General features: G+C 33.2%; 1 pseudogene; it reads right to left on the minus strand.

Moving 5' to 3' along the window:
- Positions 1-910: 910 nt before the first annotated feature.
- On the minus strand, positions 911-1,654 carry LOC149258796 (non-specific phospholipase C6 pseudogene; annotated as a pseudogene).
- Positions 1,655-11,552: the final 9,898 nt, after the last annotated feature.

The following is an 11,552-nucleotide window of genomic DNA, read 5'->3' on the forward strand; positions in this document are numbered from 1 at the left end:
CCGAGATGACAGTTAAAATTACTCTAAGAATTGTACCTATACCAGCTCTTAATATGAATAGATTTTTGCCCATAAAATTTTCAGTAATCTTTCACTACAAAATGTCTTAACAAAACACCCTCCCACCATCTATTTTACACTCATAAATCTTATTTTTTAAAATTTTATTTGAATTTAAATTTTTATTTATATTATAAATATATGTAACCAAATTATATTCCGCTTACAAAACTACTACTATTAAAAGTGCTTTGCTTTAGTAAATATGCTTTGCTTTAGTAATGTGAAAAAATGTCACATTATTTATATGGTGTCAAAATAATAGCTATGTTCAAAGTTTATAATAATTTTTTAATAAGAAAAATAATACCAACCATACTAACTAATTAATGATAAATGACCATCATAATATTAAAAAAATATTTTAAATTAAAAAAATATAATATATTATTTAACAATAAAATAATAAATGAAAATATTTAATACGAATACATGTAAAACTATTTTTATAAAATATTATGATTTGAAATTTTATATATATTTTATTTAATTATTTAAAAATTATAATAAATTATATTTTGTTCGAAAAAAAATCAAAATTTTTTATGAAAAATCTTCAAAAAAATTTAACCCTTTCAAATAACCAAAAATTTTAATAAACACACTAAACCAAAAAACGCCAAACAACTCTTTATTCAAACTGGTTGGGAAAAATAACTCACATAAATTTTCATGTTATGTTTGTCCCAAAAATACAGAGGCCAAACACTTCGGAAAAAATTTACACTCCATTTAAGAAATCATATTAGAAATACAGAGGCCATACACATGGGCAGAAATTTGCTGCAAGTACCTATGGAGGGCTTCAGCGATTAACACCAGTTCTTGATAGGTAAAGCAACACTACATATCATGGGTTGGTTTTTCTGGATGTGAGCGAAGGTTTCATATGGACGATCACAAAATCTGATACCCCGAGGTTTAAGGCGTCTATCCTTGCCTCCATGAAGCGTGCCATGCTCTTCTCAACATACTGCGTTGCTTGCTTCACCTTCATCGACCTCCAAAACATTCCCTCGTCTGGAAAACTGTTCAGCAAATGATCTCCGTTAAGAACTGCAGCCAACTGAACTACCTCTAGCTGAAATTCGCTCAGTTCCCCATCACCCGATGTCAACTTCCTGGCAGTTCCCTACAACACCTCTGCGGAATTAAAATATGCAATCAGCCTAGGTTCAAATCACAACTAACAAGTAAACAAAAGCTGGTCAAATAAAATTATGCAATCAGCGCAGGTTCGAATCACAACCACAAATAAACAAAAATTGGACAAACGAAATTATGTAATCAGCCAGGTTCGAATCACAACTAACAAATAAACAAAATCTGGGCAAACGAAATTATGTAATCAGCCCCGGTTCGAATCACAAACAACCAATAAACAAAAGTTGGGGAATCAAGTACCTGGGAAATCAGTGCGTGGACTATCCCGCAAACTCACCACGCCTTCGAAAGTTCCAGCGCAGGCATCTCTGTGAGTGAGAAAATTGGCAGAGAGATTGAACATTTTCTTGATAGTTGCAGGAATCGATGAATGCTCGAACTCTGAGCTCGGCGATGGCCCGCTAGGGCGGTGCACCTTCCTGTCAAACATCGGTTGAGCACGATTATAGAAATTTAAATATCATTTGGGTGGGTTTTCAAATTCAAACGAGGGTGCCATTAAATCCGTATGTATATTTATTGTATCGTATGTTATATTTATTTGGCAGAACGAATGCCACATGGATATATACCATCGTGTTTATGTGATGGCCCAACTGGATGACTAACATGATCCATCCATTTTTTACGACCAGTATTGATTGCTCTGAAAAATAGAGTTGTCGGAAAACTAATGGTCATGAACTAACATGCATCCTCATGGTATTGTCAAGATGAGGTCAAGGATGGGTTGCCGAGAGTTTCGACAAGTACGGTAAGGGTGCATTAATGGATCTATAGAGTTGGAAATAGGCGTTGCCGCAGCTTTTGTAGCACGAAAGTCATGTCCCTACCAGTTACGTGTGAGGTACAATTTACTAATCGTTATATTTGAATTATTAGAGTAGTGAATGCGTAAACTTAAATTTTCTTAATTTATTTATTTATTACTTATTTTTCAAATGGAATTGAAATTTTTTAAAGAGGAATGAAAAAGTAAATAATTCTCAAATTTTTAAATTTTCTTGATTTATTTATTTATTACTTATTTTCGAAATGGAATTGAAATTTTTTAAAGAGGAATGAAAAAGTAAACCATTTTTAAATTACGAAAATTAAGGTGTGTATTTATTAATTAATAGTATTAAATTAAATATTGGATTTGGAGTGTACTAAATATTGAAGTTTAGGATTTATAGGTATTTGGTAGGAGTGAAAATCAGTTTTTTATATTGGATTAGTAGTAATTTCAGGTGGAATGGTTTACTTTGAATAATAAAGAGGAATAAGCCTATAATAACTAATAATTATCTCCACTACTAATTTCATTTCACTAAATTATATTAGATGAATAGTAATTTCAGGTGAAGTCGTTTACTTTAAATAATAAAGAAAAAAATAGTCTATAGCAATTAATAATGATTATTCCCACTCATAATTTTACTTCACTGGATTATTATAATCTGGATTATATGATTATAATAGAGTTTAAAATAATCATCTACTTCACTGGATTTTAAGATTATAATAGAGTTCAAAAAGAGAAGAAGTGAACAGCTAGCAGTCTTAAAGCCAATATAAAAATATTCGCTAGCCCAACATAAAATATTAGCTATCAGTAGTTAACTTATTCCTTAGCTCATGTCACTAACTCAAATATGAAATATGCTTGTGCACGTGGTAAATATATATCACTGTGTGATTTTTAATTTTATTTATTATGCAGATTAGCCGGGACAACAATGCAGTGCCTCCAGATGTAGTGACGGGCACAGTAACTGTAGCTGATGGCGAAGAAAACGAACCCAGTTATGGAGAAGCTTTAGAGACCCTTGTCGATACGATTGGAGGAGAAATAGAAGCCGCGGGACAAAGTGGGGGCGATAATAACTGTTAGCTTGTCTAAAGTCAAAGAGTCTCATGTGTTGGCAACCTTGCATGTCAGGTCTTTGAGGTTGTAATTTGGTAGGCTTTCCATGTCTGGTCTCTGAGGTTGTAATTTAGTAGCTTTTCCTCATTATGTTCTAATATTTTGGTTTAAATGTATATCTTAAAACCAACTGCAACGTGAATGAACGGATTCTGTCTCAGTTTAGACGTTTGTCTACTCTTAATAGAAGATGAAATTGGATGAAAGTTTACATGTCATTATATTTTTTTTTCCGGTAAAAAAATACGATACTCTTTAGTATTAAAGGTAGTATATACATTAAAAGTAGTATATACAACAACTTATAACATCATCCTTACCATCGTTGGTTTACTCGTGTCTTTATATTTATTGAAATAGTTTTTATTATTTTATTTTAATGATTCGTTTCCACCATCAACTCTTTTCTGTGCAGGAGTGATAGCCTGCTCCCTTAAGGACCACCAGCGGGTTATTACAGGTGGCGTGGTTTTCCTTGATAACGGTGATGAGTCAAACCGACATTCGCGGATAGCAGCCAGAGATGGCTGTCCTCACTGTTGGTTTGACACCTGAGTTTGATAGGTTTTGCCACCTTCGGAAAAAAAAAAAAAAGAATTCTATTTTATGGAAAAGGGAAATTTAGGAATAATTTTTTTTTTCTTAAAACAAATTATTTTTAAATAATTAAAAATACTAATTTATAAAATTATATTTTTGAATAAAACAATTTATTTGTAAAATTTGAAATTTTATTGTATATGTAATTATTAAAAAGATATTAATAATTGTATTAAGGTTTTCTATTTGGTTTCTTTCATCTATTAAGATTGGATGTTATTAGTAAGTAGATAATCTCATTAGAGGTATTTTTAACTATGAAAACAACATTTAGGTTATAAATAAGATTTTTAATTATTTTTAATTGGCTAAGAGATAATCTCCCTTTGACATAAGGAAATAGGGTAAGACCCAATTCCTAAAAGAATTTAGTAGGAGTGGAAATTTACCTTATTACATGCCACCTATGGGTTATTATATGTGGCTAGGCCATTCGCATTATTAATCATCTTATTTCCTTGACTGCTTCATTACTCAAGCTCTAAATCTGGCTTGGGGGTGGTTAACTACGAGAAAGAGTAGCAGTGAAGTTGGCCTATGGTTGGGAGGAGAGTTGAGGTGTCTCTCTTAAATGCCAGTCATACAACTACTAAGATAAGTTGCATGCTTGCATCTTATACATGTTGGTGCAATATAAATGATGATTAATGTTAGCACATGATAATGGGTGTATCAACATTATCAAGGAAGGATATGCATTCATGTGTATTGTATTGCAGTGGTTTGTGAATGATTATCATGGTTATAAGGGGCTTGCAAATCCCTATGATGTTGATATGCATCTGAATATCATATTTACTTACATGCATATGTTGATTGTTTGACATGACTAGTTGAGTGTGGTTTTGTGTGAATTTATAGTATATTTTATGTGTGAATATCTTGAATAGATGTTGCGTAAAAGCTATTGAAATCTTGTAGTCAGTGTTGTGAATCACTGTTTACTAAATCCCATTAAATTGTTGTGGTGGGTGCAATCCACTGGTTATATGTTATAATGGGGATGGAGTCTCCATGTCTTAGAGCTAATCGGATCTATTGTTAAAGTGCTCATTATGGCATATCAAGATACTATATGCGGCTTATGTTACTTATAATGGTCATTTCCTTCTTTCTAACCACTGTCTAATACCAAGATCTTGCATCGCATATGCTACGGATGGCTATGCAGGTCGTTGAAGTCTTTGAGACTTTAAGTTTGGGCTTGCATAGAGAAATCCTATAGTCGAGGTGAATGAACCTTGATAATTGTTTAAGGAAGAACTGTAAAGCCATGAATGCATTGAGGTAATGGAGTGCAGGATGGAAAAATGTTTGTCCCCTACTGCCAAATTTGTTGTTGCGTCAATGAGGTGTGACAAGGGGTTCTTCTAAGTAGGGCACATTGAAACTCTTGACGGAGGGTGCACCAATAAACCCTCTCCATCATTAAACGTAAGAGTATAGCTTTACACGGAGTTCAGGGACCCGATGGGACCCTGAACTCAAGTTGAGGTGGCAAATGCCATGTGAGACATGAATGATGTGTACCCATGATGTGGTAGAGTTTTCCATGTGGAACACTAACAACATGGCACGTGGCATGCAATTATGGCATCTTGTTGGGATAAGTGATTGATTTATTGGTGAAATGCAACACCCTCGAAGAATGCCACATGGCTGGATGATGTCACCCTAATGTCAAGTGTGATGTGAGTAGGGTGTCGACGAAATAAGTGACATGGAAGTTAGATTGACATGGAACTAGAGGACACATGGTAGTGGCTAGTGCTGCCACTTGACTTGAGGTTGCCATGCAACAATAACATGGTGGCTCATAAGGCTGGGGGCCACTTCGTCGCTGAGCGTGGGATGGCGGAGTAAAATATGTACTTCCCTTTTTATAATGGGCCATAAAGTTGATAGAATGTGTGGAAGAGATAGAAGGCTCGTAATGAAGATTATATCCATTACCTAACGATGTTTTTTAGGTCACACTATGGACGACAAGAATAAGTACACCAATAGATTAGGGCATGGTTTGACAGGAGTGTTAGAGGGGAACCTCTCTATTGGTTGACGAGAGTAAGTCCACCACATTGTTTTGTTTCATATCAGAATGTTCTCAGCGGTTAAAGTGTTGCCGCGATGGAATAATGGCGTGGTGGCGCCATGACATGACAGGAACCATGTTGGACCTCGTGTGAGGTGGAAATGCAATGTGGGAGCCACGTGGGTAATCCTTGCTGATGTGGAAAGGTGAATGATGCCCAAAATTTGAATCGAAATAAATTTTGATTTAGGTATCGTACTGAGGAAAAATGCATATCGCCAAAACTCTCTTGACGAAATTCTGATAACTTTAGGGAAAGGAGCAATTTTGTAACCCCATTTCCATGACAAGATACTTGGGTTGGGTTAATTATAAGTAACAACTCCCATTCACCCAATATTAGTCAAAGGGGGTGGGAGGGAGCGTTACAACTTACTACTAGTTTGTAACCATAAAGTGCTTATGATCTAAACTTTTAGTTGGACTTCTCATTTTCAAGTAAACAGTGATGTTAACCTCTTCAACTCAAAAGGAAATGGTAGGATTTTTGTCTTTTCACATCCTCCATGCATATTCTACCATGGTTCTATTCTTCATTTCAACTACTCCATTATGTTATGGCATATATGCTATTACATATTGTTGTACAATTCTATCCGATCTGCAATACTTGATGAATTCTTTTGAAATATATTCCCCCCCTCCCTCCCTATTTTGATAAGATCATCTTGATATATTTTTCTATTTTCTTTTCAACCAAATTTTTGAGCTCTTTAAAATATTCAAATATAGCACTCTTCTTTCTCATGAAGTATACCCATCTATGTTTTGTACAATTGTAAATAAATATCAAGAAATAATATGCTCAACCTAAAGATCTAGTTTGTGTAGGATCACATACATCTATATGCACAAGTTCTAGAACATCCCTTTTCCTTTTGTCTATATGAGTAGGGAACTCTCCCCTATGCATCTTCCCTAGTGCACAACCTTCACATGCATAATATTCATTATTGAGTATTGGAATCCCTTCTACCATTCCCCATTTTTGAAGTAGTAATAGATCATAATAATTAATGTGGTCGTACCTTTAATGCCAAAGATATTTTTTTTGTCATGGTCGTGGATGACAATGCTTGATAACTTTTGGTTGTCACATTAAGCTTATATAAACCTCTGATTATTCCTATTTCAATGTCCTTGAAGTGATCCTGCATATCTTTCACCACATAACGTGAATTTACTAATTCTACCTTCAAGCATTCATTTTTTTTTTTTTATAAATCAAAGATATCTGTTAATTATGGAAAATGGTACTTCCTTGAGAGTTTTTTAAAAACATGCCACCGAACTCATTCTTATAGTACTTGTTGGCCAGGCGGTGAAGACAATTTCTTTTTTACCAAAATAGCAAAAAACTCCTATTCTGCAAACTAATTGCCCAAATTTCCATATCTTTCACCACATAATGTAAATTTACTAATTCTAACTTCAAGAATTGATCTATTTTTTTTATAAATCGAGGATATGTATTAATTATGGAAAATGGTACATCCCTAAGAGTTTTTTAAAAACATGCCACCGAACTCATTCTTACCAAATTTGTTGGCTAAGCGGTAAAGACAAAAAACTTTTGACCAAAATAGAAAAAAACTCCTATTCTGCAAACTGATTGTCATGGTCATGGATGACAATGCTTGATAACTTTCGGTTGTCACATTAAGCATATACAAAACCTCTGATTCTTCCTATTTCAATGACCCTAAAGTGATCCTGCATATCTTTCACCACATAATGTGAATTTACTAATTCTACCTTCAAGCATTGATCTATTTTTTTTATAAATCGAAGATATCTATTAATTATGGAAAATGGTACATCCTTGAGAGTTTTTTAAAAACATGCCACCGAGCTCATTCTTACCAGACTTGTTGGCCAGGCAGTAAAGACCAAAAACTTTTGACCAAAACAGAAAAAAGCTCCTATTCTAGCTTACTTTTGAAAGGTGTTTTTCCTTTTTCCATAGTGTCAAATTAGATCTTTGATGTTTAAGGTTCCTTCAAATTTCTTCCTCCTGCATGAGTATACTCATTGTTTCATAGTTTTTCCAAAAACCTTATTTTATATTAAAAAGTTAAGTGTGAATAAAAAGTTAAATGTGAATAAGTAATGCACGGTTTCAAATTATTATTTGTTAAGAATGTTTCAATTTATTAGTAGTTAAAATTTTAGTATTTAAATGTTTTAGTTTTTACATTTTAGGTTTGTTAAAAAAAATAAAAATAAAATATTACTTTATTTAAAAAAAATAACTAAAATATTAATATATTTATTTAGTTATTAATTTATTTAATAAGTCAAAACTTTATTTTAAATTTAAAATGTATATATATTAAATAAAAAAATATATTTGAAGTTCAAACTTTTGATTCATATAATTTTCAAAAATCATTTGTGCTCACCAGGCTCGATTTTTAGTAAAAGTAGTCATATAGAAATCATTTATGCATGAACAAAATCTCACCAGCCCAATTTACATTAAGATATTACTTGTACAGAAATGATAGAGAATTTAAATATATTATTGATTATAATTTTCTAAAATTATTAATCATATAAATAAATATAGAATATATTATTTCTTAAATCGATTTTGAACTAAAATATATATTTATATGGTAAATATAAGGAATATTAGAAATAGGAAAGTGTTAGATTTAGGTATGATGTTGGATTGGAAACAACCTATGTTGAGATTTTTGTTAGATATTTTTTATGAATTTGAGTTTGTTAGATGTAACACTATATTTTAATATTCAATCAATATCGAGATTATTCTGTAAATTGTCATGCTTAGGCTTTTAAGTCCAATTCTAGGCAATTCAGTATAAAATCGCATGGAGATGGTTGTTTCTAATAAAGTTGGCATGCAAATCGGGGAAATCATATGTATTAAAGAAAATATATTTGATATGGTTGTATTCTTGTTTTTCCAATGTACCGAAAAGAGAAATGTTATCTTTGAGATGTTATTTGAAAATAGACTTTAAGTAAGCCCCACGTTTCTCCCACTTGTCCAAATTGGGGAAATCATATGTATTAAAGAAAATATACTTGATATGGTTGTATTCTTGTTTTTCCAATGTACCAAAAAGACAAATGTTATCTTTGAGACGTTATTTGAAAATAGACTTTAAGCAAGCCCCATGTTTCTCCCACTTGTGTTGCGATAACTTCAAACTATTACTTCTTGGGAAAGATAATGATCCCCATTATTCACTTACTTTTCACTATGATTGGTCAGTTAGTTACAAATTAAAACTCATAAGGGTTCTTAGGATGGGTTTTAGCACACACTAGAATTGAAAATTTATCTATCCAGGATTAGAGCTTTGAGCATGAGAATTCACCTTGGATGTGAGTGTGAAATTCATAGTTGTGATGTTTAGTTTGTCTTCAGTTTACTTGAACAAAGCCTATCATATTCCTATGCTTCAAACAATTCTATGAAATTAGGATTTAAGGAGGTTCTAAGATTGTTTCTATGACTAACACTGGGGTAGATTTGGTCATCGATCATAGCAAAAGGAGCTATGATTATATCTAGGAAAAATCGATTTCAACACCATAAGGGAGGTTACCAAAGTCGCGTGTGGTGGTCAAAGAGTAAGCCAAAATTTTGGGTAGTTTTGTTTTAGCCTCATCAAAAAGCTCAAGAAACTATTTGCATCCATACATATAAAGAGAGAAATTGAAACCAGTGATCGATTCAAGGAGCCTATCAAGCCAAAGGAAAGATTGTAATTTCACTCTTCAAGTAAGATACAATTTGTGCATGATTAAATGTTATGTATATGTTTCTGGGTTGTTTTCAATAGATAAATAGTATTGTGGTATTTTGAATTTATTCCAAAGGAATGTCCTTATTTGAAAAACATTTGTATATGGATGAACGACACATATTTGGTCATGATAATGGTAATCTGCTTTTTTAAAATTCACCATTAAAGTGAACTTGTCACTCAAGGTTTTTAATTCCTTAGAGGAAATTTGTTGATCAACTTAATTTGAAGTTCATTGGAACTACATCGTAACATGGTCAAAGCCTTATTTGTCCGAAGGATCATGAGAAGTGACAATGTTAAATTACCATTAAGATCCCTCAAAGAAGTCATGGTGTGGATGCTTCTATTTAGTCCATGAATAAGCTAAAATGATTGTGGAGATATAAACTAGAAGGCCAAAGCACTCTACAGGATATTGACTTTAAAAATAAAAAAAGGAGGTAAATAATTTCAAAATGCTAAGTATGAAATTGAACTATGATAGTGAAATCTTGATGATGCTTTGCAAGAAATAGGAAAATTAGAAAGAAAAAATACACCTGAATAGATATGAGGGTGGTAGGTGTACTCATATGCTATCTTGATAAGTGCAATAGGAGAAGCTGACTCTTTCATTGAGGGGCGAAGGGGGCATAAAAAATCAATTCATGTCAATACAAAAATGAAACAAAAAAATTTCAACGATAAAGCATAAGTGTAGACAATGATATGTTGGTAATTGTACATGTGGAATTCTTGCAAAGCAATGAAGATGGTAGTAGATGAGAACAAATGATGATAGACAATTGAAGATAATATTTTTGAGTGTTGTGGATGTGACCCATTCATTATATTCGTAGGCAATTCTATGGTGTCATGTTTGACTTATGTATTGGTCCTAGAGAATATTTGAGTATATACCTAATATCTACATGGTTCGAATATGATATTGTACATGTACCTTAGTCAAATTATAGTGTAATCTTGATGAGTCAAAGTGTACATTGATACAGTTCATGGTAATATGGAATCTATTTTGTAAACAAAGGTTCATGGTAAAGAAAATATCACAGATGTAATGTATGGGTTTTCGTCATACAAAACCCTTTGATGTGATGTTTGGGGTAATCAAGAAACCACTTGAGGTGTGATGGGTGAGGATCGTCCACAGAAACCCGTACGTGTAATGTTAGAGTGTGGTTATGGGTAAACCTCAGAAAACCCAAGATATTGATGATGCACGATGATCTAAAAATGGGGCTCTTAGGCTTCTTGTCTAACTTACAAGAACCTCTCCCACTTCCAAAGCTTTACATTTTCCCTAGTCTTAATGATTAACCAATGGGGAATTAAGAAATGCTTGAAAATATAGGTGTATTATTGTATTTGTTTTTGACTATTGAGTGCTTATGTTCATTTGCTTATGTTGATGTGAAAAACAAATAATAGTAAATAAAGCAGCGATTCAACAAATCCATAAGACAACAATATAATATGGAGTTCACCCTGATATCTTGGGCTACATCTCCTTGAGCTTTAATCAACTCGATTAGGCTCTCTGGGATTATGGCTTCAATTCTTTTACAAGTGCTACACTTAACTCCATTAGTTTACAGCTGAACCAATGGGCTTAGAATGCCATCTTACCCCTGGCTGTCCTTGTTCTGCAGACAGGTCTAGGCTTCTCTGGACTTGACTCCTTCTGTCAGTGCTCTGAGCTTCTTGAGCTTCTGGCTTCTTTGACTCCCTCAGAATTCTACATTTGTCTCTAGAATTCCTTCTCTTATCTTCAACTCACCTCAGACAACCAGCCACAGCTCGATCATTCAATCTCCTACTGTGCTGCAACTTCACTGTAGCCTCGTGGCTCTTTAGAATTCTATTAGAGCTCTCTCGCTCTATGGCTGTACCTCCAACCTCTGGTGGCTCTGCCTATTACAGTGAGCTCGACTCTGGTTTCTCT

The sequence above is a fragment of the Pinus tabuliformis genome, chromosome 6 (genome assembly GCF_031772625.1).
Source record: "Pinus tabuliformis cultivar Carrire ecotype Pingquan chromosome 6, CPIR1, whole genome shotgun sequence".
Taxonomy (NCBI): Eukaryota; Viridiplantae; Streptophyta; class Pinopsida; order Pinales; family Pinaceae; genus Pinus; species Pinus tabuliformis.